Source organism: Micropterus salmoides, unplaced genomic scaffold, assembly GCF_014851395.1.
Source record: "Micropterus salmoides isolate LMB-PRFRI ecotype aquatic unplaced genomic scaffold, ASM1485139v1 Ms_hic_scaffold_1, whole genome shotgun sequence".
NCBI classification, from domain to species: domain Eukaryota; kingdom Metazoa; phylum Chordata; class Actinopteri; order Centrarchiformes; family Centrarchidae; genus Micropterus; species Micropterus salmoides.
The window spans coordinates 67,038,806-67,065,993 of record NW_024040040.1 but is presented as its reverse complement, the minus strand read 5'-3'; the positions used below and the strand labels follow the sequence as shown (position 1 = coordinate 67,065,993).

Below are 27,188 nucleotides of genomic sequence, written 5' to 3'. Positions count from 1 at the left end.
GCTGTGGAGGAGGGTGTGCTGCGCCGTGAAGAGTTTTGCTTAATCATTTTCTTTCATTCGTTAGATGGCGTATACTGTGTGTGTGTAGTAAGTAAAGTTTATTTGTATAGCACCTTTCACAGATAAAAATCACAAAGTGCTTCACAATAAAATGTAATACAACACAACAAAGTGTGTGTGTGTGGATTTACATAAGGCACATGTTAGAAATACCAAAATAGAAGGATGTTTTTATCTTTAAATCCAACAGAAAACCTAAAGCACATAAACATCACAGACATGAAGACTCAAAATGTCCAACAGTCCAGCAGTGCTGAAGACAGAAGACCAAGCAAATGATCCTGGTTCAGTGTCTTTGGACACCACCATGTCTACTGATGACCTCTAGTGGGTAAATAAGCTAAATGAGTGCATTGAACAATGAAAATGTGTGTCAGACATGATTTTCCCACATGGGGCATTTTCTGACATCATCACTTCCACAAGGAAACTTGATTGGACAGATCTTGTAACACTAATCACTTAAAAATATCTGACTTCATCTTTTCACTCATGTGTTTGTGTGGATGGATCAGAATAAGTTAAAACCTGGACCCATGAAGTGTTTTGCTGAAGAACACATTTTAAAAAGTGTCCATTAAAGATACAAGAACAGATAATCAGGGAATTTCTCTGATGATGCACAAGTTTGATCTGATCCAGAGAATTTAAACAGTCTAAAGACAAAATAACAAATCCTGTTTTAATACGTTTTCATTGTGAGTTATTTTACAGTGAAGACAGAAAATAAGAGTTAATTATGCAACATGTCTACAATCTCATGGGGAAATGATTTGGTTTTCATCCAGTTCTACAATGAATCACCAAATACCACTGAGTTACATGCAGTTAATGTGCAGTACAATAGGTTAAAGGCTCCACCAGATGGTGTCATGTCAGTGGAAGACTGGATGTAAACTCACACACTGAAGGAGAGCGGGACTTCTCATATCCTCCTACAGCACAGGAAAAACTGTCTGCAGGATCAAAGTAGGCTGAATAAGAATTAGATGTTTGTCCACTAATGTTCTGTCCATTCTTGTACCAGACGTAGTAATGATGACCAGGTGGAAGACAACTGCTGTGACACTTCAGCTCTGCCCAGTTATAAGACTCCTTTGATCTGCTCACCTGCACCTGGAGATCTGAATATGTGAATAAGGAACAGAAATCTTAACTTTAGACTGAACTGTCAACACACACACAGTAACCTTCATAAGATGTTGAACATTTGGAACTAAATAATAAATATTCAGATAAAATGTTACCTGTGACAGACAGAGTGACTCCAGGTGAACCAGTATATGTCCCACGTTCTTGGTTTGTTATGAACCTGAACTTGTACTCAGCTGAGTCGCTCTCTCTCAGGTCTGTGATTCTCAGAGTGCAGTAGGGCTCACCACAGCTATGTGTCAAATGACCTGAATAGTTTGTGTCCATTATTAGATCCACATTACTTTCTTCAGTAAACCAGAATATTCTCTCAACTTTAGTCTCATGGCCATTTGTTTTGAGTGGGTATGTATATTTGGAGGACATATCAACTGTTGATCCTTTGAAGGCACAGATCTTAGTAGTAGAAGTGTACGTCACTCCCCAGTCATTCTGGCTCTGTACAACTGTAACACAGAGCACATCAGAAACAACAATCAACATCAATAACTTCATTAACAATCAGTTAATAAGACAAAGTGGATCATACTACCGATATGATTTGGCGAAAATGTATCCTGGACAAGTTTCAAGGTCCTCAGTTGTCTGACTAATTATCTGCAGTCATTGTCATAAAAAGTTCCTGAACCTTAACTGGAATAGAGAATTTTATAAGATACCTATATATTACTATAATTATAAGGTTTTTTTAAAATCATTTTTTTGGAATATTTCTGGTTAATTCTGCTTTGGCCTATTCATTCAAACAAAAAAAAAAAGAATGAAAGAAAGAAAAAAAAATGCCTGAAAAGTGCAGCTTATGTGTCAACACACAAGTTATCCAAACAGAAAATAAAGGACATTTTACATACTTTACTGGGATAAAACAGAAGAACAGTGGGACATAAAATACATAAAATGGGAGAGTTTCTAGCAGCTAAACATAAGACGCAGAAAACTGCTATCAAGATCTCTGACTTTAGCACCCGCTGAATGAGGGTAAATTGTTGGTAGAGGCTGTAAAATCATCAGACCATCCACCACTTTGAAAGGGGAAACATTAAATTACAATTTGCCTAAATGAGCTGAATGTTGTTTCGTCATTTAGGCTATCTAGGTGCATACATTTCTAAAGTGATACAATTTCTGTGTGGAAGGCAACATAACTTGCTTGCCACAGCGGCAGGCAGTAAAGAAAGATAATTTTGGACCCTGCTGCTGTCAACACAGACCACAGAAACATCACTGAGGTCAGACAAAAGGAAGTAGCAGGGTTTCGTGCAGATGTTGATATGAGATAAATTGTGCCAGTATGACTTCACTGTGAGACCAGAATCTCTTTAAAAACCTTCTCCGTGATAAAAGTAGCACACAATTACCGTGATAAAAATAGTTGCAGATAGGAGCTAATCATCCGCCATCTTCTGCAACCAGAGTCGACTTTAGAACACATTAAACAGGGCAATAGGTTTTCACAGGGTGAGAAGGGAACAGTCATAACTAAAACCCCAAATATTCTCCGTTTACAACATGTAGAAGTGACTGCACACAATTACCTTAAGTAAAAGAAAAGAGCAAAGGATGATGGCCATCACAAACCACGATCTTCTTAATATTCATTACAACTGACCTACTTTTACAAGACCCATATTTTCCCAGATTCCCCTGTTTTAATGCAACAAATATAAGATATTCAGTACCTGACACAGAGAGAAGGAAGACGACAAATCCACTTGTTGCTGCAGTTAAACTCATAGCTGCTCCTCTCATCTCTCTGTGTGGCTTCAGAGACAATAAAACATGTTAGCAGATAAAATAATGTACAAGGCAGATATACAGTATCAGTCACATCAATAAATAATTCTACTTACAGTGAAGAAGGACGCTGTCTTTAAAGAAGCCTTCCTCTGTGGTCAGTAAGCAGAAGATAGATATCAGGCTGTTAAACGACTACATTTCCTTCCTCATTAGATTATTAACATTCATGATGAGCCAAATGCCAGTTAACACCAACATCAAAATAAAGAAGTAACGATTTGCAAACCAAGAACTTAATAAGAGAGAATAAGAAAATATTGTTATGGCCTGTTGGTATTAAACCTGTTTCGCTGTAAAAATCCCAGACACAAGCAAAGACCATTCAAAAAGAGAAAACACATTTTTAAACTCTTCCAATTTAAAGCACAAAAACAAGACTGGTGTAAAAGTTGGTTTGATGCATCACTTGACACTTCAAGTGCATCTTTAGACAGTGAAAATAGTTCAAAGAGATGTGCTGCAGCAGTATGGGATGCTAAAAGTCTTATGCTGAGTCTGGGCTTCACAGTAATAATTCCCACTGTGTTCAGCTCTGAAGTCAGTGATGGTGAAGTTCTGTCCTGATGCTTTTGGTGAGTTCTTCTTGTACCAGGTATAATTAGCTGCTGGGTTAGCATCACTGCTGCAGGTCAGACTCACTGAACTGCCCTCCACTATCTCAGCAGAGGGACTCACTGACACAGAGGGAAGCTTTGGAGCATCTGGAGGAGAAAACATAAATCAACAAAAATTGAGGATAGATTTCTTTGTTTTGTGTTGAAATGAGTGTGGAAGCATCTGAAATTTTGGAGGTGGTTTTGTGACTGGCAGCAGACAGAGCTGTGTGTTTTGGCCACTTGAATTATACTCATTTACATCTAAGAAGATACCAGATGAACGTGCATCTTACGTGGGTAAAACAGAGGTAAGTTATATCACCCAAAATTATTGCAGTGTGTTGTAAATACTGCATTAATCGAAAAGCAGAGTTGGATAAATATACTTAATGATATTATATTACTAGCTAGTACAAGATAAGATATCAATAAACTGTATGTCATTTATGTTTGACATGTACATTCATTGTCATAATTGCTATTTGAAAAAAACAACAACAAACAACTTTTCTGCAGATGACTGTTGATGTTTCTACTGTTATTTAATTGCATGGGGTTCAAAACCTTTGCCTTTCCTACAATTCAAGTACAAAGGAAAAACAGAATGAAATACAAAAAGTGTGGCCACTATATACAGTACTCTAAAAACACCTAAAAACATAAAACAATCTCTAAAATAAAAGGTTAGCTAAGACAAAATACACACTAACTGTCTTCCAGTGAAAATGTTACCTGTGACAGACACAGTGACTCCAGGTGAACCAGTAAATGTCCCTGTTAACGTGTTGAACTTGAACTTGTACTCAGCGGAGTCGCTCTCTCTCAGGTCTCTGATTCTCAGAGTGCAGAAGTTGTTTCCACATTGATGCTGCACACGATCTGTTTCCAGATCCACATATTGATCATTTCTCTCTTTTGTGAACCAGATTATAGTATGGCCGTCATTTATTCAGGATGGGTATCTGTATGTGCAGCTTATGTCCACTGTTGATCCTTTTAAGGCACAGATCTCAGTGGAAGTGGAAGTCACTCCCCAGTCATTCTGACTCTGTACCACTGTAACACAGAGCAGAAAACAGTCAGATTTATAACAGCAGAGGATAGATTTTAATATTTTATAAAAATGAAAGACTAAGCTGACAGCGAGTGACACACAAACACAGGTTTTGTGGTTAGATGCAAAATACAAGGCAAGTATTGTCTCACATATTACAGACACGTACATTCATGGTGCAGTGCATTAGCTAAACCGATCCACCAGATGGTTTTATGTTAGTGGAAGACTGTGGAGTAAACTCACAGACTGAAGGAGAGAGTTCTTATACCCATTTACAGCCCAGGAATGTCACACTCTGCCTGTCTGCCATGCGGTGTTTTGCACTTTTGTGTTTAGTTAGCGTTATTTTGGTCTGTTGGGTTTTGGGGGTCTGTCTTGTCTTTCGTCTAGTGTTCGGTAACCCTTGTCATGTCTGTTACCCCAGTGATCCCTCTGCATGTCTGTCTCTGTTTTCCCCTGCTCTCTCTCTCTCTCTCCCTACCTGTGCCTTGTTAGCCTCATGTCTTTTACCTGTGTTGCTCCCGCCCTGCTCGTTAGTCCCTGTGTATATATACCTGGTGTTTCTGTCTTGTCTTTGTCGGGTCATTGTTTATTGTCACCCAGTGTTACAGTGTGTTACAGTGTGTTACAGTGTGTTACAGTGTGTTACAGTGTGTTACAGTGTGTTACCTTGTGTTGCCAGCCTACTCGTCGTGTTTCCCTGCTTATTCTGGATTCTGGTTTTCTCGTTTGGATTACTTTGTTTTGGACTCTGTCATCAGCCACTCAGTTTGTAAGTGTGCTCGCCTTTGTTTGTTTATTAAAACCCCTTGAATTGTACCTCCTTTGCCTTGCGTCCTACATCTGGGTCCTCCAACCTGCTCAACCCTGCCTTCACTTCAAAACCGTGACAAGGAAAAGCTGTCTGCAGGATCAAAGGAGCCTGAGTAAGTAGATGTTCCCTGCCTGTACTGTCCATTTTTATACCAGACATAGGACAGATGATCAGGTAGATGACAACTGCTGAGACACTCCAGCTCTGCCCAGTTAGAAGTCTTGTAGATGTCTAATCTGGTCACCTGCACCTGGAGATCTGAATACATGAATAAGAAGGCTTCATTTTAGACTGAACTGCCAACATACACACACACACACAACTAACGTTCATAAGATGTTGAATACTGGGAACTAAATTGTTACCTGTGACAGACAGAGTGACTCCCGGTAAACCAGTATATTTCCCACGTTCTTGGTTTGTTATGAACCTGAACTTGTACTCAGCTGAGTCGCTCTCTCTCAGGTCTGTGATTCTCAGAGTGCAGCGGTTCTTATCACAGATATACGTCACGCGACCTGAATACTCTGGGTCCGATCTCAGATCCACATAAACATTATTACTCTCTTTCGTAAACCAGAATGTTTCCTCAGCTTTGGTATCATGATTATTTAAGCTGGAGGGATATATGTAGGTGCAGCTTAATTCCACTGTTGATCCTTTTACGGCACAGATCGGAGTAGAAGTGTAAATCACTCTCCAGCCATTCTGACTCTGTACAACTGAAAAACAGATGACTTCAGAATCCAAAATCCGATCCATAACAACATCAGAGAACAGACTTCATTTTATTTATTTTTGTAGGACTTAATTGAACTACTGTACATTTACAAAACTACTTCCAGAGGAGTCAAACTATTTGCCACGGAGTGTGAGACTGGAAATGAAAAACAAAGTATTTTAGGTATTCAGGTATTTCTGTTTTTAATGAGAGGCTGTCATAGGAATATTTATGACTCTTGGGTGCTTCAGCTTAGCCCATTTATTTCAGACATAAAAAAGTCTATGTAATAGGAGTGGAGCAGGAAAGTACCACTTTTTAATACTTTTTAGAAGGGCTGACACCTGTTGTGCCAAATTCTGCCCGCCTGCCGAGAATTGCATGCACCTCGCGAGTGATAACGGTCATTTATGCTGAGAAAAGAAGTGGATGCAAATTCTTTTCAGACACTTTGCTGTGCTCATTGATTATCAGGTTATCACCACATATATTTACTGAATCTCAAGGAATGGTACTTCTGCTAAGTTTATTAAACTATTAAAGACTCTAAACGTTCATAAAATATATACTTTGAATCATTCATCACCATTGATGAACCCCACAAAGAATAGTATAGTATTTGGAGGTGCATGCAGTTCTCGGCAGGCAGGCAAAACTCGGCATAAAACCCCAATAGTGGAAGATTTGATACTTCGATGTGCAGAGCCTGATTCGACCATCAATCTCTCAGTCGAGGCTTCTCAGCAAAACAAGGATCATGCCATTTTGACTATATGGGGGTGCTTGACGTCTGATTTTACATAGAACTACCAGTTTTCTCCCTACAAGTAATATACAGCCTATTACAATACGCATTTCAACGTTTAATGTTGTAAATAAACAAGTAAAAAGAACAAAACTTTAAATAAATATTTTTAAAGTGCGTGAATAACTCTCTAAGTTGTAACCCTAACCCTGGGTCGTCAGTGCGCATGTTTACGGTGCATTCCATTTGACATGGGAAGTTGGAATTTCCGAGTTCAAAGGTCAAAATTTCTTGTGAACTGGAACGCCGTCAACTCGGGTGTGACGTCATTCACAGCTCCGACCTCCGACTTCTGAGGTAAATGGAACGTACCGATAGTGGCAGAAGAGAAACACTTGCTGAAGAGACGGAGCCCCGGCTTCATTGGTGTTGTGCCTAGTTGTTGGGACTTTTGGATAATTTATCACCTTTGATGAACCACACAAAGAATACTTTATCGTTTTTTAAACAGCCGGCTACTTGAAATAGACCCGTGAGGAACCGTGACGTGCATGCAGTTGTCGGCAGCACGGCATGCACACAAAACTCTGCACAAGACCGGTGAATGGCAGGAGAGAGAGATTGTTCAACTTTAAGCATCAGTTTAGCTGGAAATTTACAGTGTAGGTTGAATGAATAGAGACTGCAGCTCTGCAGCTTCTCAAGATTAAAGTGGAGCTAACGTGTATTATTCTCCCCCACTCGGCTCGCAATCACCATGCACAATAACATATGATTCGACTATCAATCGACTATAGGCAGGACAGCCCTACTTTTAAGTAAAAGTGCTTACTGAAACCTTGTATTTAATGTTTTTTGGAGATCTGACATTAAAACCCTAAAGTTGCTTTGCCATTTTGTCCATTCGGCTGGTGCTCATCCAAGATCAATTCATCAAATCCATGGAATCCATGTAAAAACAGATTAACTTTATGGTAGACTGCTGACTGAGGGCATTCCCCATAACATTAGATCCTGGACACTTGTAATTTGCCCAAATCCATAATTAAAATTTCTAGGTGGTCCAGGGGTCCCTGCACTACTTTGAGCTCTGAACTAAAGAAGTCAATTTCTACCAGGAAGAGAGAAAAATTATAGAAAGAACAAAAAATCGAAATCATAAGATACTAAGTACAAATTTTTACTTCCTAAGTAGAAATTGTGAGCTGGTGCTCGCTCATTATTTTGACTTCATATTCAAGAGAAAGAAATGCATTGACACTGACTCAAACATTCTGCTTGGCAATGAAACAGGTAGTTTTCCTGCAAATCCAAGTGAAAAAGTGATTTTAAAAAGGTTAGCCATCAACTTAATGACATAAAAGTAGAAATATGTGCGAGAAGACTTCACTGTTTGAGACTCAACACGAAGAGAAGCAGAATGATTGAGTTATTAGCATCAGTCTTATCAGACCCCCTCCTCCTACCAAAATATCACTGCATTGTGCTAAAAGTGCCCACAGGTTGAGACAAGTAGTCGTCCTTCTATGGGGATGAATAATTCAAAATCACATTGCATCCAAGAACGTATTTCCTCCTCTGCAACCCTTACTGTACACAGCATTCAAATTTATGGTATCGAGGATACAGATTATAGACTATATTTGAAATATACGAGAAAATCCACAAACCACTGTGTGGTAACAATCCAGACACAAGCATTTATACACCAAAGTAGAAGCACTGAGTCCAAAAGTTAAGGTTTGGTGTTGCAGTCAGAGTTTTAAGGTATTTTAATGTACCACACTTCATGACTGTACAGGTCAAATCTAGGAACATGAACGTCTGACAATAAATGATTTAATTAAATGTTTCTTCTTAAACTAACTTCAGGATGCTTTGACTAAATGTAAAAACCCTAGAACTTAAATGTAGATATACAGCACCTGGTACAGTCAGGAGAAGGACGACAAATCCACTTGCTGCTGCTGTTAAACTCATAACTGCTCCTCTCATCCCTCTGTGCGACTTCAGACATTAAAAAATGTCTGCAGATAATAATGTACACCAAAGTAAATCAGTCAAATCAAAAACACTTCTACCTAACATGAAATTAAGTTATCTTCACAAGACAACATTCCTTTGTGGTCTGAAAGCAGGAAACAGAAGTCGAAGCTGTTAAAATCCACCTAACTTCTTTCCTCTTTACATTATTTACATGAACAATCAGAACACCCCACAAACACAAGAAAGAAATCTTAGCGTAAGTGTCATCACAGTTTGTGTTCTGTCAGTGGTGCTAGACTAAACAGGAACAGGAGAAAACCGACAGTTTGATGCATCGCTTGGATGCACACCATAGATTCAAATTGATGTGCTGCGTCAGAGTGGGAAAAAGTCACATGATGCAGTCTTATTGATAGTATAAGACCTGGAACACCAGACCAGAATACTGGTGATAAAAAGTGATGTAAAAAGAACAAATGGTACAAAAAGTGGCAGAAATCTCATTTAGAGAGGAAAGAAATGCAAACTCTGTAGTTTCATCTTTAGCTTTATTGATCTCTGGGGGGGAAGTGACATGTTACAGCATCACAAGAGACTGCTGGCTAAGAGGTAACGAACACCGACACTATTTGACTGAAATAATTACAAATAGATGTAAAGACTCCATATTTGTATAGCACCTTTCTAGTCTTTTTGACCACTCAAAGTGCTTTTACACAACATCTGCATCCATCATTGACTCACATTTATACACTGAGCCTAAGTGCTCAAACAGAAACTAACATTCAGAGCCTGGAGGAGCCAGGGATTTAACAGGCAACCCACTCCAACTCCTGAGCCACAGCTGCCTTAGAAAAGAAGGAAATTAGAAGGAAGCCAACCAAAAAACTGCATAGACTATATATACATTAGCTGAGATATAAGATAATTGTGAAGGTATTTATGCCAAACTCCCTCACTTACTTACAGACACTGTGGAGCAGCCTCAGCCTTACTTTTACTCTGTTATTAATGCACCGTTTATTTTATTTTGACTTACTGATGTTGGATATCACTGTAACTACTACTCCTGAACTAACAGTAGAGTCATACTCACAAAACATGTAGCTCCTAACTAGCTGAGTTTTATGAACTCCATAAAAATACGGGGTGTTAAGTCCTAACTGTAAGACTCAAACAAAAACAAACAAGTTTAGCTCTGAAAGTAGCTCCTAGGTCTGAGAGGCTTAACTTCCTCTGGTGCACTAACAGTTACTTCAGGTACATTTTGGTGTCTCCAGGAAGAGGTTTGGCAGGAAGGAGAGTTGTTAGAGAGCAGAGATAAAAGGTCACTGAATACTGAACTTTCAAAGACTGTTAAAAACATGTTACACAAATAATATTCAAGTTAATGCTTTAAGTCATAAAATACTTTACACATTCTTTAAAGCTGCACATGCAGAGTAAAAATCTAAGCTGAACACTGGTTACATTTACTCATTTAGCTGACGCTTTTATCCAAAGCAACTTACAATTGCTAAATATGTCAGAGGTCACACGCCTCTGGAGCAACTAGGGGTTAAGTGTCTTGCTCAGGGACACATTGGTGGATGTGTCGCAGTGGGAATCTGAAGGCATGTGTCTTATCCACTGCTCCATCACCACCCCTACTGCTATACTGGTGGATGTTATGTTAAAGTTTCTCTAAGGTATATAATTAATTAGCCCATTTTTTGAGGCCCATCCTGAGAAATATATTGTAAAAATCAATAGTTATCTGCTTAAATCAGTTCATAAAGAAACATAGAAATATCAGAAATGTAATATCTGTTGTATTCAATAGGTTTTGTTGACGGTGCTGTACAATGCAGCTACATCCTCTCCAGTTTCCTGACCTCTGGATCTGAGAAAAAAGAAGACATTGTATGAAATAATATAAATAACATCATATCCAACAGCGATACAACAAATGTAAAACCAGAGCAGGCAAAATGCAAAAGCAACATATTTATCTCACAGTTATTCATTTTAATCTTGTAGTGAGGATAATGTGAGAAGAGCTGCTCACCTCGGGGCAGTATTACTCTTAAATGTGACAACAGCGTACTCCATGAAATCTTGTGCTCCGTGTGTCTGAGGGAGCGAGCTGGTCTGATGTTGGAGTAGAGAGGATCTGCCTGGTTGTTGGTGAAGTGAATGCTGGCATACTGAAGGTTATCCTGCTCCTCTGGCTGTTCAGGTAGAAACTGCACAGACATATTTTACATGAGTGGGTTTTTCATCTGAATAGTGAATTCTTACAGATGATTGCAACCAGGACAGAAAAGACTGAAGCAACTGCAGCTTGGTAATGGAACAAAATTCCTGCTTCACCGTGCATTACAGAAAAGAGCTAAGTAAAGGAATTTACAAGGAAAGGACAAAAAGTAGGAAAGCTTCTGGATCTACTAGGAATTTAGTCACATCCATTAGAAATTCATTTCTGTGAAGAAGGATGTCAAAAGAGCAACATGAAGTCCTTCTCAGTCAGATTCATTCTCCAGAAGCACTTGAAGAGTGAGTGACTTTTGTTCTTGAATAAGATCCGTGACTATTCTCACCTGTTCCCTGTTGTCTGGTCTCTCTTCAGGCTCAGACGATTCCTTGGAAGCCCTCTTTTTCCTGGTTAGGAGAATAATAAGAAAATAAATGACTGAACGTTTTAGGTTGGACAAACTGACCTTCAGTGATTTAACATTCAATGATTCAGTGAAACAGAGCTGCTCACCTGATCCACAGGAAGAGACAGAGGGAAATGATAACCAGGAGAACAACAGTGATTGTTGTAGCAACTGTTAATTTCCCTGCTCCTAAAAAATGGGGAACATAAAACAACACAGACAGTAAATTAGAGTGTTACAGCATGTTTGGACCCATTGCTCCCATAGAGTAACACTGCTTTCCAAACACCAATCAGAGTAAACCAAATTATTACCAATGTAAAGAAACTGATTTGGAGCGTTACAAAGAAGAAACTAAAAGCCAAAGTAGATCAGAATGTTCTCTCTAAAAAGAGATTATTATCTCTCTACTGTCAGAGATAGAAAGCAGAGACAGATCTGAACCAAGTACAGTGCATTTGTGTTTACGTATTATATAGTTGAAGAGTTTTGTAAGAATTGTTTGCTTTTGCAAGGGATGTATAATGTTTTGTTTTATTGGTGTAAGGTTTTGTGATTAGTGTGTAGAGTTTTGAAAAAATAGCCACTAGTTTCAAAAATTGTGCCTAAGGAATTAGAAAACACTGTAATGTCCCCAGAGTGTGTGCAGCTCAATGCAAAACTTACCTGCACAACAATCAGATGTAAGGTGGAGTTATGACGTCCTCTTCTGTTCTGGGCTTCACAGTAATAATTCCCACTGTGTTCAGCTCTGAAGTCAGTGATGGTGAAGTTCTGTCCTGATGCTTTTGGTGAGTCTTCATTCTTCTTGTACCAGGTGTATTTAGCTGGGTTAGCATCACTGCTGCAGGTCAGAGTCACTGAACTGCCCTCCACTATCTCAGCAGAGGGACTCACTGACACAGAGGGAAGCTTTGGAGCATCTGGAAAAAATAAATAAACAAAATGAGGATAGATTTCTTTGGTGCTACATGTTGCATTGAAATGAGAATAGTTATGTGTTTGTACGCTGTTTTTATTTTCTATTTTACCCTTTAAAAAAAGCATATTTAATGTTTTTGTTCAATTTCCCTTTGTTGCTTTTATGTTTTATGTAAAGCCCTTTGAATTGCCTTGTTGTTGAAATGTGCTTACAAAAAAACTGGCCTTGCTTTATGTGTGTGGAAGCATGGCTGACGAACGGGGAAGTGTACGGGAGCAGCGCTGCAGTTTTTGGACAAATAAACACACGTAATTGGACTGGATTATGCTCTGACAACAACGCTGTTTACTCGCGGGAGAAGCTCAAAGTTAACTGCTTTTATTAAATTAGCTTTTTAACTTTAGTTTTTGGGAATACAACGTTGATTCATCTTCACTGGAGTTTTTCGGCAGCTAGTGTCTAGCATCTGGTTCCACTGTTGTTGTTAGCATCGTCTGGCTCCCAGAGCTCTGTTGGACTACTACTTCATATTTATATAAAAACTGGACAGAACTGAACATTACTTGGACATTACTACCTGGTGTACTGTATCGTTGTACTTTATTGTGAACAAGTTAGCATAGCAAGCCCAGCTCGAACCGAACTCCATTCAGAAAACCAACATTTTAAAAGTTGTTGTCCTGCTGACAGACCTGGCAAAACATGAATTCATATGTTTAACAAATCGGCATCATATTGTAGTTTTTCGGCATCAGTTTGATCCATTTATTGCTATGAAATCACAGCAAAATGTTTACTTTCTGTTCATTTAACTGTAGAATTTGCGGGTTGTGTTTATTCGTTTACCGCGTTGTGTGCGAACCGTGCAAACACTCAGCAACGTTACACTCTAAAAAATGATTCACAGGCTTAGTAAATATCATAGTAATAAATAGCTATACTAACTTAATAAAATCTCTGAATATTGCTTTAGTGATTGTTTGAGTTGTACATACCAATATTAATGCCTAGAGGTTTAACAGCTAATTTTTTGTTCAATTTACAATTATCATTAAGTTTATTTCACAAAATGAAATTAGTATTTTAATATTGCTATCTGATATTTTGCATTTAACACTACATTCATTGTTTGCTGCCATTACAGATCCTGGTGATGGCCTGCCTTGTTTGATGTCTTGCAAGTGAGTAAAAATAATTTTTGTAGCGGTTAACACAGAAGTTACAGACAGAAAACCTGCATGTGTTTTTGCAGAATTGAAATGATGATCGATTATGTTGCCACTAATTTCTTTTTTCTCATCTTTCTCATTCAGGTCAATGTGTGTGAGTTCCAGAGGATCATCACAGTGAATCTTGAGCCAAAATTCACATCAATGTTGGACTTGTATTCCACCAAACAGCTGTCCTGTCCAAGGCGAAGAAGGGTGCTGCAGGCGAGTGACATCGGGCAGATGTGAGTATGACTGACTACTTCAGGTTATACAATTGTATTCCTTCTGGAGTGGAGGTAGCCACTCTTATCTGTCTCACGTAATACTGTCAATAAATCTTACCGACCCTAGCTTTAACATTACTTGCTTTTCTGTCTTCATTCTGGTCATGGTCATGCATCTGCCTGTTCATCTGTGCCATGAGTTTCCATGTTTTTTTTTTCTTGCATCTACTTTGCATCCCTCAACAAATACCAGTTCTATGCTGCTGATGTTTCATTTATTCAATGTTAACTAAATTTAAACCATTTTGACAATAAAGTGGGTGCAGTAAAGCAAAAGTAGTAGTAAAAGTATTAGTAGTTTAAAGACTTTCTGTTCTGCAGAGTGGAATCTTCATTCAGCAAAACAAGAGGTCATCATCCGATGTCTCCTTGACCACCTGGGAGAAGATACAAGTGCCTTGATGAAGGACTTTGAGGTTAGTAAAATAGTTTTCAGGACTTTTAACTGTCGTTTTTTTTAGTTTTAACTAATGTATTCATTGATGACTGAGACGAGATCACAAACATGCAAAGGGGAAGCATAGCGAGTTAGCAGGGAGGGATTACTCTTTGTGTGTCCCTTTTTTTGTAACAAGCAGTTTGAAAGTTATGGAATCAGATCAGGCTAAAAATTTGGATTCAACTACATATTTTGCGCTAAAACAAAAAGGATTACAAAAAGCCTAGGATACCACTAGAGCTGAACTAGTGATTTCCTAATCGCAAAGGCTGAGATTACTCTCTGGTCATATGACACGCGAGAGTAAAGCAGTCTGCAGACGAAGTTGATGCTTTGTCTGCACGTTACGCCGTACCTTGTCTTCTTGTTGTACAACGGCCTTAAGCTTGAAAGAAACTGACACTACAGAAACTTTTGTGTCACACATGGAATGAAAGTAGCACCTTGTAACTTGGTGGTGGGTGAAAGTCACGTGTAGAAAGGTAAGCGTATTGTGGCGATCGGCGCCTGCGTCACACACACAGCTACCAGTCAGCTCAGGAAATATCTGAAAATCATTAAGCCCTACATACCACACACGCTAGGGTTGGCTGATAGACGATTTAATCAGCACAAATATTATTGTAATGGCAGAAAATTGTGTCCTCTTACATTTAATATTTTATGTATGGTCTTTTAATATTATCATTATTACTATTATTGTTATAGATATGTATTGTGTTTTTATCCTTAACCTTTCCTCTCCTATACTCCTTATGTTGGTCTGTCCACATTTACTAGGGTTTGGGTCAGAGCTGTGAGATTGTTTTGGTGTTTCCCTCTCTTGTTGTTCCTCTCCTCTCATGGAATGTTCATTCAATGCCGAGAGAGGATCTCTGTTCCCCAAAACATAGAAACCTAGACTGTGTAAATGCTGATGCATCCCTTTACTCGGGGCCAGACGCCCGATGCCGCCCTAGGCGGCAGGTCTCTGGACCAGCTGTATATGTGTTTTAGTACTTCTCTGTTTATTCTCTTTTGTTAAATAAATTATTCAAAGACAACGGTTGGTTGTTACTCAATTCTTTGCTCAACCCCTCACCAGGAATATAATTTCCACGACAATTATTATTATACATTTTAAATATGCTTCACACCTTCCTCGAATGATCTTCTCCCCACACCTCAGGTAAACACACCGGCTTGCCCCGCTTCTCTCTGGAGTTTGTGCTCGGCGCATGCGCTGCATTTTCCTTATCTAAAAAGCATCTAATAGCAAGCTTAGTAATTCTCCGACAGCACCTCAACTTGATGCTTCCTCTGCAGACTGCTTTACTCTCGCGTATCATGTGACCAGTGGAATCGCAGCAAATGGAATTAATCGTTTAGCTCTATCCCCAGTGAAACTATTCAGGTTGAAATCTAAAAATATTTTATCAAGTGATATGTATTAATTGTTGTCTTTAACACTGAAGACAGATGTAGTGTGTAGTCCACGTATAATATAGTCAGTAGTAATGTGTATAATGTGAATGACTGAAATAAATAAATACATTTATTAATCCTTCTGTTTGCATTCATTAATATCAAGACTCATGTTATTACAAAGAAAGTGAGCTCTAACCTCTTATCTTTAAAATGTCTGCAGAATGCAGCAAATGCACCTGTCGGTGTTCAAGAGGAGTTGGGACGAGAGGTGAAGCTTTACCTGCTGCGGAACCAAGATGGGTCATTCAAAGAACCTACTGATGTAGGGACTGAGAATAAAGGCATCACTGTCCTCAGACTGATGCTAGTTGTAGGGACTAACCTATGCCTTGGATCTGAAAACCCCAAGAATCTCAAAAGTTACAGTCTTCCAAAAAGTGCTGCTTCAGTGACTGAAAAATTTCCTGTGTACCTTGCTGACTACTGTCTGGCAAGATGCTCTTATAATGTGGCTGGTGGATTGTCTTAATGTTTACTAAGAGAACATTGGATTTTGGACTGGTATTCAGTTCTGTTGTGTAATTGTTAATCACACAATGTCACTGTAATCACTATGAGTTCAGTTAAGCCAATTATTCTCATAGCATGGACAATTTATTAGATACACCTGAACAGTCTAATGTAATTCACAGCAACAGCTCTGCCATAAACTTTTCTTCTACAAAGTTTACAGTGTTAAGGTTTTTGTGAAATTGTCAGAAATGTGTAAATAGGCCTCCAACTATATGTTTGAGGTGATAGTTAAAGGTGGTGTTGTACTGTTGTACATTATAGTGAGAGGTTTCTCTTTTTTTTTGTCCTCCCTATTTAAATCCATTTGGTGAGAATAATATTAGAAAAACCTCTGACTCTAATGTAGTCCAGTCCAACAGCATCTCCAGCTATGACCCCAATGCTAAAACAACACCTCTGTGACACTTAACAGTCCATTACCCTTAAATGTATCATAAAAGAAGACTTTATAGCAAAGCAGTAGATTGTTCGAGGTCTACCTAATAAATTGTCTATTTCTACAAGTCTGCATACGTCGTCTTCATCAGAGTGCACCGTGTTACTACAGTAGCTCTGAAGGGAAAAACCAAACATGACTCCCATTTTTCAGAAGTTTCACTGCCACCGTAGTTTCTCCTACACACTTGGCCCTACCTGGCTAGAACCTTTGGTTTGTCCGTTCTGCACTACTGTAGAAACATGACTGTGTAGCGTGGCAGACTCTGAGTAAGATGACCTGTGCCCTCTGTACACATAAAAAGGCTCATTATAGGTGATTATACACAAATGAAACATACTTGTGAATATCATATTCTATTTCTGCTATATTTTAAGTTAATTCAAAGGCCAATTGTTCTTGGCGCATTTTACCCATTTTTTAGAGACGGCTTACTAATGTGCAGAGTTGAGCTCACTGTTTTTATAGTGTGGTAATTGTTACATATGTCATTTGTAATTTTGTTGTTTTTCTTGAAATATATTGTGTATGTACTCCTGGATATAAAGGGTAAATATAGCTAAAAGAATTAAGTACATGTAACATATATTGATTTTGATAATTGATAGTTAAATATAAATTGAATTCCAGTAATTCATGAGTAAATGTTGCACATTTGATGTGTTAAATAATAGTAATGTTTCTATTTATATCTACTTTAAAAATTCAGTTATATCTACTCAATTTTATTAGTGGTTTTCTCAAAGGGTTTCTACTACATTGACTTAAGATTTTGATTAGATCTACTTAATTTTATCTGTCTGGATAATTAACTTTGTTATTCAGATCTACTTATTTTTTTTAACTTACATTTACTAAATTAATAAGTTATATTTACTTGATTTCACAGCTTTTAGATTTACTAAATGTTTTTTAAGTGTAAAAATTTTTCACCAATAAAATTAAGTTTATCCCAGTAATAGTTTTTAGAGTGTAGTTGTCCAGCGCTAAAAAGCTGCGCGAGGAAAGCATTGCGAAGACTAAATTTGCGTTGTATGTGAACACAGCTAAGAGGAGGCCAGAAGAATGTCCTTCATACATTTTTATGAGTAAACACAAAAATGTTGAAATGTGCTTTAAACTGGAATTGTGTCCATGATTAACTTTCTATTAGCAGAGTTGGGTCTATATACTTATTGATATTATATTCCTGGTTAGCACAAGCTAAGAAATCTATGTACTTTATATTTCCTTGATGTTTTGACATGTATAATTTTATTGTCAAAATTGCTATTTCAGAACCAACATTAAATTGTTTTCGTTTTCTGCAGATGGCTGATATTTGTACTGTAATTTAACTGTGTGGGGGTTAAAAAAGTTGGCCCTTCCTACAACCCAAAAATGTTGCCACCTAACAAATCCAGGCAGCAATTTTGTTTCTAGCAAAATGTATGAAGGAAAAGAAAATACTACACATTAACTTACTCCTTAAAAGGTAAATTATTGTCATTAACAATTATTAACAATTTAATAATGCATTGCATTTAAACAGCATCTTTTATTATTCTTATATTACTTGCATTTGTTTACTTGTTTATTCCATATTTATATATGTCTACATTTATTTATGTTATGTTTGTCTACGAGTAGCACCTTATCACTAAAGCAAATTCCTCGTACATGTAAAATACTACTTGGTAATAAAACTCTTTCTGATTCTGATTATTTTCAGTCCTACCAGGCTGGACATGCAGACTGCCAAAATATGTATCCCCATCCATAACACACAGATGACGGCCTACCATCAAGTATTTAATTTTGTGTATATTCACATCATGACTAATAACAGGGGCAAAAGTTGTAGTGGGATACAAATTGTTTCAGACTGTCAACCCGCCATAAAATAAATTCTAAAAAGAAAAATCTATCGAGTGCATCACTTTTTTCTTTGTTAAACGACATCGCTGAGAGATTCATATCAAAAGGATGAATGCATGGGAGGATGTGAGCAAAGATGTGCGGCACAGGCGGCTGTCACCAATTGGCGAAACCCGATGGTGGGCCAAAGACGCTGCGCTTACAACAGTGTTTGGGAAGTTTGGGGATCCAGAGGGATGTCTTTACATTAATCTTGTTGTTACACTCAAGACCCTGCGATGCGTGCAAATTCCGATGCTTATGCAGAGGCTCTGCTGAAATACCAAACCATCCTCACTGTCCAGACGTTTTTACACATCATCCAACAAACAACTCCACTTTCCAAGTATTTAAAAACAAGTGGAAAGGATTTGCTCACGGCCCATCGCTTTGTCACAAGCAAACATGACAATATGAAAAAATATGCAAGGGATTTTAAGAGGGTAAAGGCAGCAACAGATGCATTTGTGCAATGGGCCAATAGAGAATTAAATGTGTGTGAGACAGACACAGAGGTGGAACACACGCTGCCAAACCGGAGACCAAAGAAGACAAAAAGGATGCCAGGCGAGTTATGTGATGATACAGCCATATCAGATGCTGACAGCAAGTATGAGGTACAAGTGCACAATGTCATTCTGGATTCCATCATTGAAAGTATTTCCCGACGTTTTGCTAAAAACAGAGAACTGTACACAGATTTCGCCCTGCTTGATCCCCAGAACTTCAATGGCTTGAAATGTAACGGTGTACCTGCAGGTGCAGTCAGTGCCCTGAGCGCCAAACTGATCAGGCTCGATAGCAGAGAAACTCCTGAGGCCTTACAGGCTGAACTACTTAGCCTGGCCACGCACTGGGACAAGCTGAAGTGATGAGAGATGAGTACTGAGGATGGAGATGATGAGCAGACCCCAGATGAAGAATGAGATGTTGTGAACACAACATGCCAATCTTGCAGAAAGTGTCCCTTCTGTTGTTATTATGTCCTACAAAGGCATAACCTGCTCACTGACTCCTACCATCTAATCGGACTGTGATACAAGCTTCTGTTAACTCTGTCTGGGACACAAGTTGCATCTGAGCGAAGCTTTTCCACGTTAAAATTCACAGGAGCACCTTGAAAACTTTATGTTGATGGCAATCAAAAGGAGACTCTGGTTTCTTTGGACACGGATTGCATCATTAAAAGGGTGGCAGAGAAGAGCGCTGATGCAACGGCTGCTGATTTAATAAGGTAGGACATGCTTCTTTTTATCATGTATTTTATTGTGGTTTGGTCATAACTGATTGGTCATGGTGCTTTATTTTTCTTAATCACGTGTGTTGTGTGCGTCTGACCGCTACGCCACGCGTGTGTGTGCTTGTGTTTTTGGTCGCTGTGTCATGCTCGTGTGTGCGTGTGAATGTGTGTGTATAGACTGCAGTCTATGCGTCTTGCCGTGTACGCCTACAGTGTGAGAGTCATTGCTGCCTTGTCTGGTGTCTCAGTGGGGAAAATGTCCAGATTCAGGGGCGGTTTTTTTTAACGTCATCACTTCGTTGGGCCGGTGAAAACCACATTGCCAGGGCCGAATTTTGGTCCCAATCTGGACCTGGCTTCTTGTGACCAATTTAAAGTTTAAATCAAGTCTGTAGCTGAAAGTGTGCTGAACTAGTACCCTTACAGAGTTGAGTAGGGATGAGGAGGATTTAATCCTTCTCTCCATTCACTTACAAATTTTTGCTGGAAAATCTTGAATATTTTGGAAATTATTCAAGGTATCAATGAGAAAAGTACTACCCCTCTATTCATTGAGCTGAACTCAACATTGACTCAGCGTTCACTCAAAATAAAACCACCTTTAATCATCTGTTGTAGCTGCTGTGAATGTGAAACAGGTGGAACTGAAGAAAGTGCATGATCAGCAAAATATTTGACTGGATAATTAAGCTTTAAGAAGTTGTCATTAATTGTATAATGTTTTTGAAATTAGCTGCATTTTACTCACATTTCACTTTAATAGAGACAAATCCAGATGTCTTCCTCTCCAGATCATTCACAGCTGCACAGTAATACTTTCCAGAGTCAGAGGACTGGATGGAGCCGAAGACAAGCTTTTGTTCTTTACCGAGAGGAGGAAGGTTTTGATTTCCATGATATTTATACCAGGTGTATTTAGCTGCTGGGTTAGCATCACTGCTGCAGGTCAGAGTCACTGAACTGCCCTCCACTATCTCAGCAGAGGGACTCACTGACACAGAGGGAAGCTTTGGAGCATCTGGAGGAGAAAAAATAAATGAACAAACATGAGGACAGATTTCTTTTGTGCTACATGTTGTATTGAAATGAGTAATAGTTATGTGTTTTTATTTTCTATTTTACCCTCTTTTTTTTTCAGTTTCCCTTTGTTGCTTTTATGTTTTATGTAAAGCCCTTTGAATTGTTGAAATGTACTTAAAAATAAACTTGTCTTGCCTTATGTGTGTGGAAGCATCTGAAACTTTGGGGTGACTTTTTTTTTTCAGAAGAATGTCCTTCATACATTTTTATGAGTAAACACAAAAATGTTGAAATGTGCTGTAAACTAGAATTGTGTCCTTGTGTACTTTATATTGTCTTGATGTTTTGACATGTATAATTTTATTGTCAAAATTGCTATTTTTGAAAACAACATTAAATTGTATCTATTTTTCTGCAGATGACTGATATTTGTACTGTAATTTAACTGTGTAACACTGGGCCTAACACTCGTAAACACATTTGTAATTGTGATCTTTCCAGGGACAGATACACGGTACACGAGCACCACCCACACAACCCACGGCACACTTTATGTAAACAAAGTTACTGAACAATATTTACAATCATAACTTTAGTAAACAGAACAAGGGCAGCATGTTTGGCTAGAAGCCAACACATATTAGCACAATGGCATCCTGATTCTGGCTAAATCTACATCTGTCCACTGCAGATGCACCTTCCACAACCTGGATGAATAACTATAAATTACTGTATTAGTATAATATAACATTAAATAAAAAGTATAATGTTAATTTAATAGTAACCTGTTGTTAGTATAATATATTCATTATATAATGTTACTATATTGATTATAATTTCCTTTAATGGTATACTTCATAGCTTACCTCTAGTATATTAATTCCAGTTACAACAGTTTCACGTTTGTGGGTTGTTTTCATTCATTAAATCTTTGTGCAAGAAAAATGCTTTACATTGGTCTATAACTTTTATGTCCCGCCCCATCCAGGCTGTGATTGGTCGATTGACCAAAAGTGACACTGAGCACATCAGCTTTATGAAAAGTTGAACATGTTTCAACAAAAGGCACTGATATAGCTAAATAGCCAGCTAAACCCAAATGCTGCTTATCTTCTCCCGATTTTCTTCGGTATCACAGTTTCCACTGGTGCTCCTGGTGGCCAGTCCGACTTTGTTTGGAACGATTAGCTACAAGTTAGCGACATGGTGCCGGGTGATTATGATAGATTGTAGTCTTTACTTGCACACTGTGCTCATGAATAATTTTTATGGTTCCCGATCTATTTGTAGGGTCATATAGGAGTGAAATGGTCCCACTGTAGAACCCGGTGTGGGCGAGGATACAAACTGCAGTGCACACAGAGACGAAGTGTCACACACAGCACACATTTTTGTTTAATCGCACACTTGAGGTCATATAATCACAAGGGTAATTGAGTAACATCGCAACTACCATTAGAACTATCGTGTAGCCCTACTTTCAATGCGATGTCTGGAGAAATTGCAGTGTGAATTTTTGAATTCAGTGAAAGCTTAAGGTCTCTAAACATAACGTAATTACTTTGTCACTTACATGAATTATACTGTTCTGTTACTGACGTGATAATTCCTTCCTTGCTAAGCACAGAATGGTCAGCAGAGGGCGCTCTATGCATTATACTAAGACATCAGTAGGTAACGCCAGTAAAGTAGAATGAGACGTCAGGATGTGATGAGTAAGTCCAAGAACGCACGCTGCAGAGAGCGCTCCTGAATAAAACTGTATTTTCATATTTCCAACAGGTAAGCAAACTGTAAACAGAACCCTGGTGAAAGACATTAGTGTTACGTGGTTTATAGGTACCCCGTAACCTTAATAGGAGGCTCTACTGAAAGACCACGACAGCATGTCGGTTGATCCCACGGCTTTATTTACCCCCCCTCCATCAGGTAAGATGGAGGATTCCTTATTCTGTTTGGGAAACGTCCCTCACACGCTGGAGTCTGCTGACTGGCTTCACACTGGGCTCCTGGTGTGACAGGAGTGTGTGCGGCGTCAGGAACAGTGCTCTCAAGTGCTGGCTCAATTGAGTTGGCAGGTTTTTCAGGAGCCACAGGGGTTGGTGAAAGATGGCATCTGTTTCTTCGCAGAGCGCCCCCGGGCGTCTCAATGATGTAGGACCTTGGCGTGCCGGCAGTAGACACCACAGTGCCTCTTTCCACTTTATCTTTGACCCACACATGGTCACCGGGGTGAAGGTATGACATGTCTGTGTCTTCGGTCATAGATCTGTCGCAGTTTTTGTCTGTACTTTTGTTCTGTCCTTTTCAAGTTGTCCATGTCTACGCACCCTGGGTTGAGCTTGGATGGAATGACTGGTGATCTTATTTTCCTTCCCATCAGAAGCTCAGTGGGACTGTATCCATTTGCCAGGGGAGCAACTCGATAGCTATCAGGGCGAGATAAGCGTTGCTGGATTTCTTGAGGAGACTTTTGATTGTTCTCACAGCACGCTCAGCCTCCCCGTTACTCTGTGGAAAATGGGGACTGGAGGTCACATGACTAAAGCCCCAATCCTGTGCGAACTTTCTGAAGGTCTCGGATGCAAACTGTGGGCTGTTGTCTGAGCGGACCACTTCAGGTATACCATGACGAGCAAAGATAGACTTGAAGTGATCGATCACAGCTCCAGATGTTGTGGATGTCAGTTTGGCCACTTCAAAATATCTTGAGAAATAGTCCACAATGACCAGGTATTGTTTGTTTTCTACCTGGAACAAATCTGCTCCTACAGTAGACCATGTTCTTGGCAGGAACTCAGTAGGCATCATCGTTTTAGGTCTCATCGATTTATTCTCTCACGGCTACACACATCACATTTCTCTATCATTTGTGTCAGCACTCTGCTGAGGCCCGGCCACCACACTGAATGTTTAGCTCGCTCTCTGCATTTTGTTATTCCCAGGTGGCCCTCGTGCAGCTTGGACAGGATGTCTGCCCTGAGTGATGCTGGGATGGCAATCCTGCTGCCACACAGTAGTAGACCGTTTTGGACTGTGAGCTCACCTGAAAATGACAGATGGGCTGGAACACTCTTCAATGGAGAACTTGTCTGGCCATCCTTCGACACAGAACTGCTGGAGTGTGGCGTCGTCGTCTGGTGTCTCTGAATTTCTCTTACCTCTTTTCTGTAGCTGGGAGACTCGCTATGACAGAGTCAACATAGAGATTGATTTCCTCCTCCTGCAATCCTTCTGCAGTGTGGCTGACAGGAGCTCGGGACAGCACATCTGCAGCTGCAATGTCTTTGCCAGCCACATGTGATATGATGTAGACGCTGTATGCGTGGAGGAAGTTCATCTAAGCTCTTTGAGCCTAGTAGAGGAATCAGGGGCTTGTGGTCGGTTTCTATGTGAAAACTCTTCCCAATGAGGAACTCTGCAAACCTCTCACAGGCCCGTGTTGATGCTAGAACCTCCTTCTCAATCTGGGCGTATCGCTGCTCGGTGCTGCTGAGGGCTCTCGAAGCTCACGCCACAGGTTTCCACTCTGTATCTGCTTGCTGCTGGAGAAGAACGGCGCCCATCCCATATGAGGATGAGTCAGCGGAGACAAGTGTTTCAGCATTAGGGTCATAGAGAGGTCATGTTCTCTCAGCAAGTGAGGCAGGAACTTCCCCAGATAGTTTGTCATCCCCAGAAAGCGTCTCACCTCGCTGATGTTACTGAGCGCTGGCATGGCTTTTACAGCGCTCACTTTATCAGGGTCAGCGCTGACTCCTGATGCCTCAATGACCTGCCCCAGGAACCTGATCCTGTTCTTGGAAAACTCACACTTGTGGTTAAGCGTCACTCCCGCCTCCTGCAGATCACACACACTGTACTGGTCTGTGTGCTTGGCTTTTACTAAACAAGTCAACCCATTTACAGTGGGAATGCGTGACTGGAGACATGTGCATCAAAGAGTAATGGAACATGAGAGAAGTGGCCCTCATAGAGAATGTGCAGACGCCTGCTTTTTAAGGATCAGCAAAGGAAATATGAGTTAGATGCTCAATGTAAATCAAATGTCTATCGCAAGAGAGCAGGTGCGTCAAAGATGACAGGTTATGGAACGTATCATTGTGTAGTGAACCAACCAGTGAACACTTAACTTTTTTCTATCCCAAAAGAAAGAACACAGCATCTCCCCTTTGTCTTTCCCTAAGAACGGGGCAGTTATCACCCCTCAAGCAGAAAGCCTGACTCCAAACTGAAACACCCCAGAGGAGCTGTGGCGGTTTTGGGGGGACCCAACAGGGGCCAGTGCCCCTGTAAAAGACCTTGGACCCCCTATGGCCCTCTCTGAATGAAAAATCTACAAATCATAGTAATATATCTTCCTTGCGACGATATGGTGCTGATGTGAAAGGCGGAACAAATGTGTCTCAACTAGTCGGATCCTTTAGGACGTTACACCGCCACTGTCTGGTGTCTTGCCAAGGTAGTTATCCCTGATAGAAAGTGCGCGTGCATTCAACAGTGAATGCGGACTTTCAACTTCACGAAAGTAAATGGAAAATGATGAAACATGTGGATTGTTTCGTCTATTGTTGTAGTGTTGTTTTATCAACAAGGTTTTTGAACGCTTTTATAGGCTAACGTTAATGTTATGTGTTATTGAACTTCATATTATTCAGTGCACTGAATTGAGAATGTCTAAACAAAACAAGCAGTTTCAGCGTTCCTCGTAAAGCAAACATTTATTTTGATCACTTTGTCATCCAAGTTACTGTTTGGAAGCTATACAGACAGACTTTTTCAAGCAAGCTGCTCCTACAAATATCTACACAATCGAGACTGTAAAATCAAGATCACTGTAATCAGTTTAACACTTTGATCGCCTCAGCATTACATCTTCTTTACTCGAAATGTATTTAAACTGAATGCAGCATTGTAGACAATATTTTGTCTTTGTAATCCATGTTTCCATTGCATGGATAGCCTTTGGATATTGCTGGAAATTGTTCTGAGTCGCCCTCCTTAAAAGGTAAATTATTATCATTACAATTTAATAATGCATTGCATTTAAACAGCATATTTTATTATTCTTATATAACTTGCATTTGTTTATTTGTTTATTCCATATTTATATATTTCTACATTAATGTTATGTTTGTCTACGAGTAGCACCTTATCACTAAAGCAAATTCCTCGTACGTGTAAAATACTACTTAGTAATAAAGCTCTTTCTGATTCTGATTCTGATTATTTTCACAAACAAAAGCGATAGCAGTAGCCTAGTGGTCCTACCAGGCTGGACATGCAGACTGCCAAATATGTATCCCCATCCATAACACACAGATGACGGCCTACCATCAAGTATTTAATTTTGTGTATATTCAGACCGCGACACAGAACTCTCCGGCAAAACAAATGGTTTATTGTGTCTGGCTGGTGTACCGACGTGACAGTGATTCAGCAGAACTGTTCTCCTAATCTGGAATTTTTATCATTAACTGTAAACCATTTTACTCCCCCCGTGAGTTTGCTTCATTCACTCTGGCAGGTGTTTACATTCCACCTCAGACCAACGTGCAGGAAGCACAGCGCATTCTGGCCGACCAGATACTGTGTGTGGAGCAGACAAACCTGGACTCCCTTGTTATTGTTCTTGGTGACTTTAACAAAGGAAACCTCAGCCAAGAACTCCCCAAATACAGACAGTTTATAAAGTGTCCAACCAGAGAGGGGAAGACTTTGGATCACTGCTACACTACAGTTAGCAGTGCCTGTCACACCATCACACGCTCCACTGGGACACTCTGATCACATCATGGTGCAACTGATTCCTGCTTACAGACAGAAATTAAAACTCTGTAAACCTGTAGTGAGGTCATCAAATAAATGGACCAGTGATGCATCATAAATAATATGTTCATCTACACTTTTAGCAAACAAACCTTTGGACAAACATAATATTTAGCCTTAATTTTTGCAAAATTGATTTATTACCTTTTGAGACTTTTTAAGACCCCGCGGACACCCTGCAGGCTGCCCCCTCCTTTATTTACGCTGATATGTGAACTGATAAGGACGCCAGAGGAAAAAGGGACACAGCCCAAAATTCAAACCTTTTGAACAAAGAATGTCTTATAAACTTGTCTTGTTACTCTTGTTTAGTTGAATAGACTTTGTTAAGTTAGTTAGTGGCCCTTGCCTCTTCAATTTTGAG

At 39.5% G+C, this 27,188-nt stretch overlaps 3 long non-coding RNA genes across 3 annotated transcripts; 2 read left to right on the top strand and 1 right to left on the bottom strand.

Moving 5' to 3' along the window:
- Positions 1-5,251: 5,251 nt before the first annotated feature.
- On the top strand, positions 5,252-13,835 carry LOC119899260. Its single transcript, XR_005443763.1, has 3 exons — positions 5,252-5,588; positions 13,634-13,670; positions 13,803-13,835. It is a non-coding gene; the product is annotated as an uncharacterized LOC119899260 (long non-coding RNA).
- On the bottom strand, positions 11,016-11,758 carry LOC119899050. The gene is made up of 3 exons (XR_005443696.1): positions 11,675-11,758; positions 11,508-11,568; positions 11,016-11,153 (listed from the first exon to the last, which is right to left on the bottom strand). It is a non-coding gene; the product is annotated as an uncharacterized LOC119899050 (long non-coding RNA).
- A 57-nt stretch (positions 13,836-13,892) lies between the features above and the next one.
- Positions 13,893-16,359, top strand: LOC119899156. The gene is made up of 3 exons (XR_005443728.1): positions 13,893-13,942; positions 14,306-14,400; positions 16,051-16,359. It is a non-coding gene; the product is annotated as an uncharacterized LOC119899156 (long non-coding RNA).
- The last annotated feature ends 10,829 nt before the right edge of the window (positions 16,360-27,188 follow it).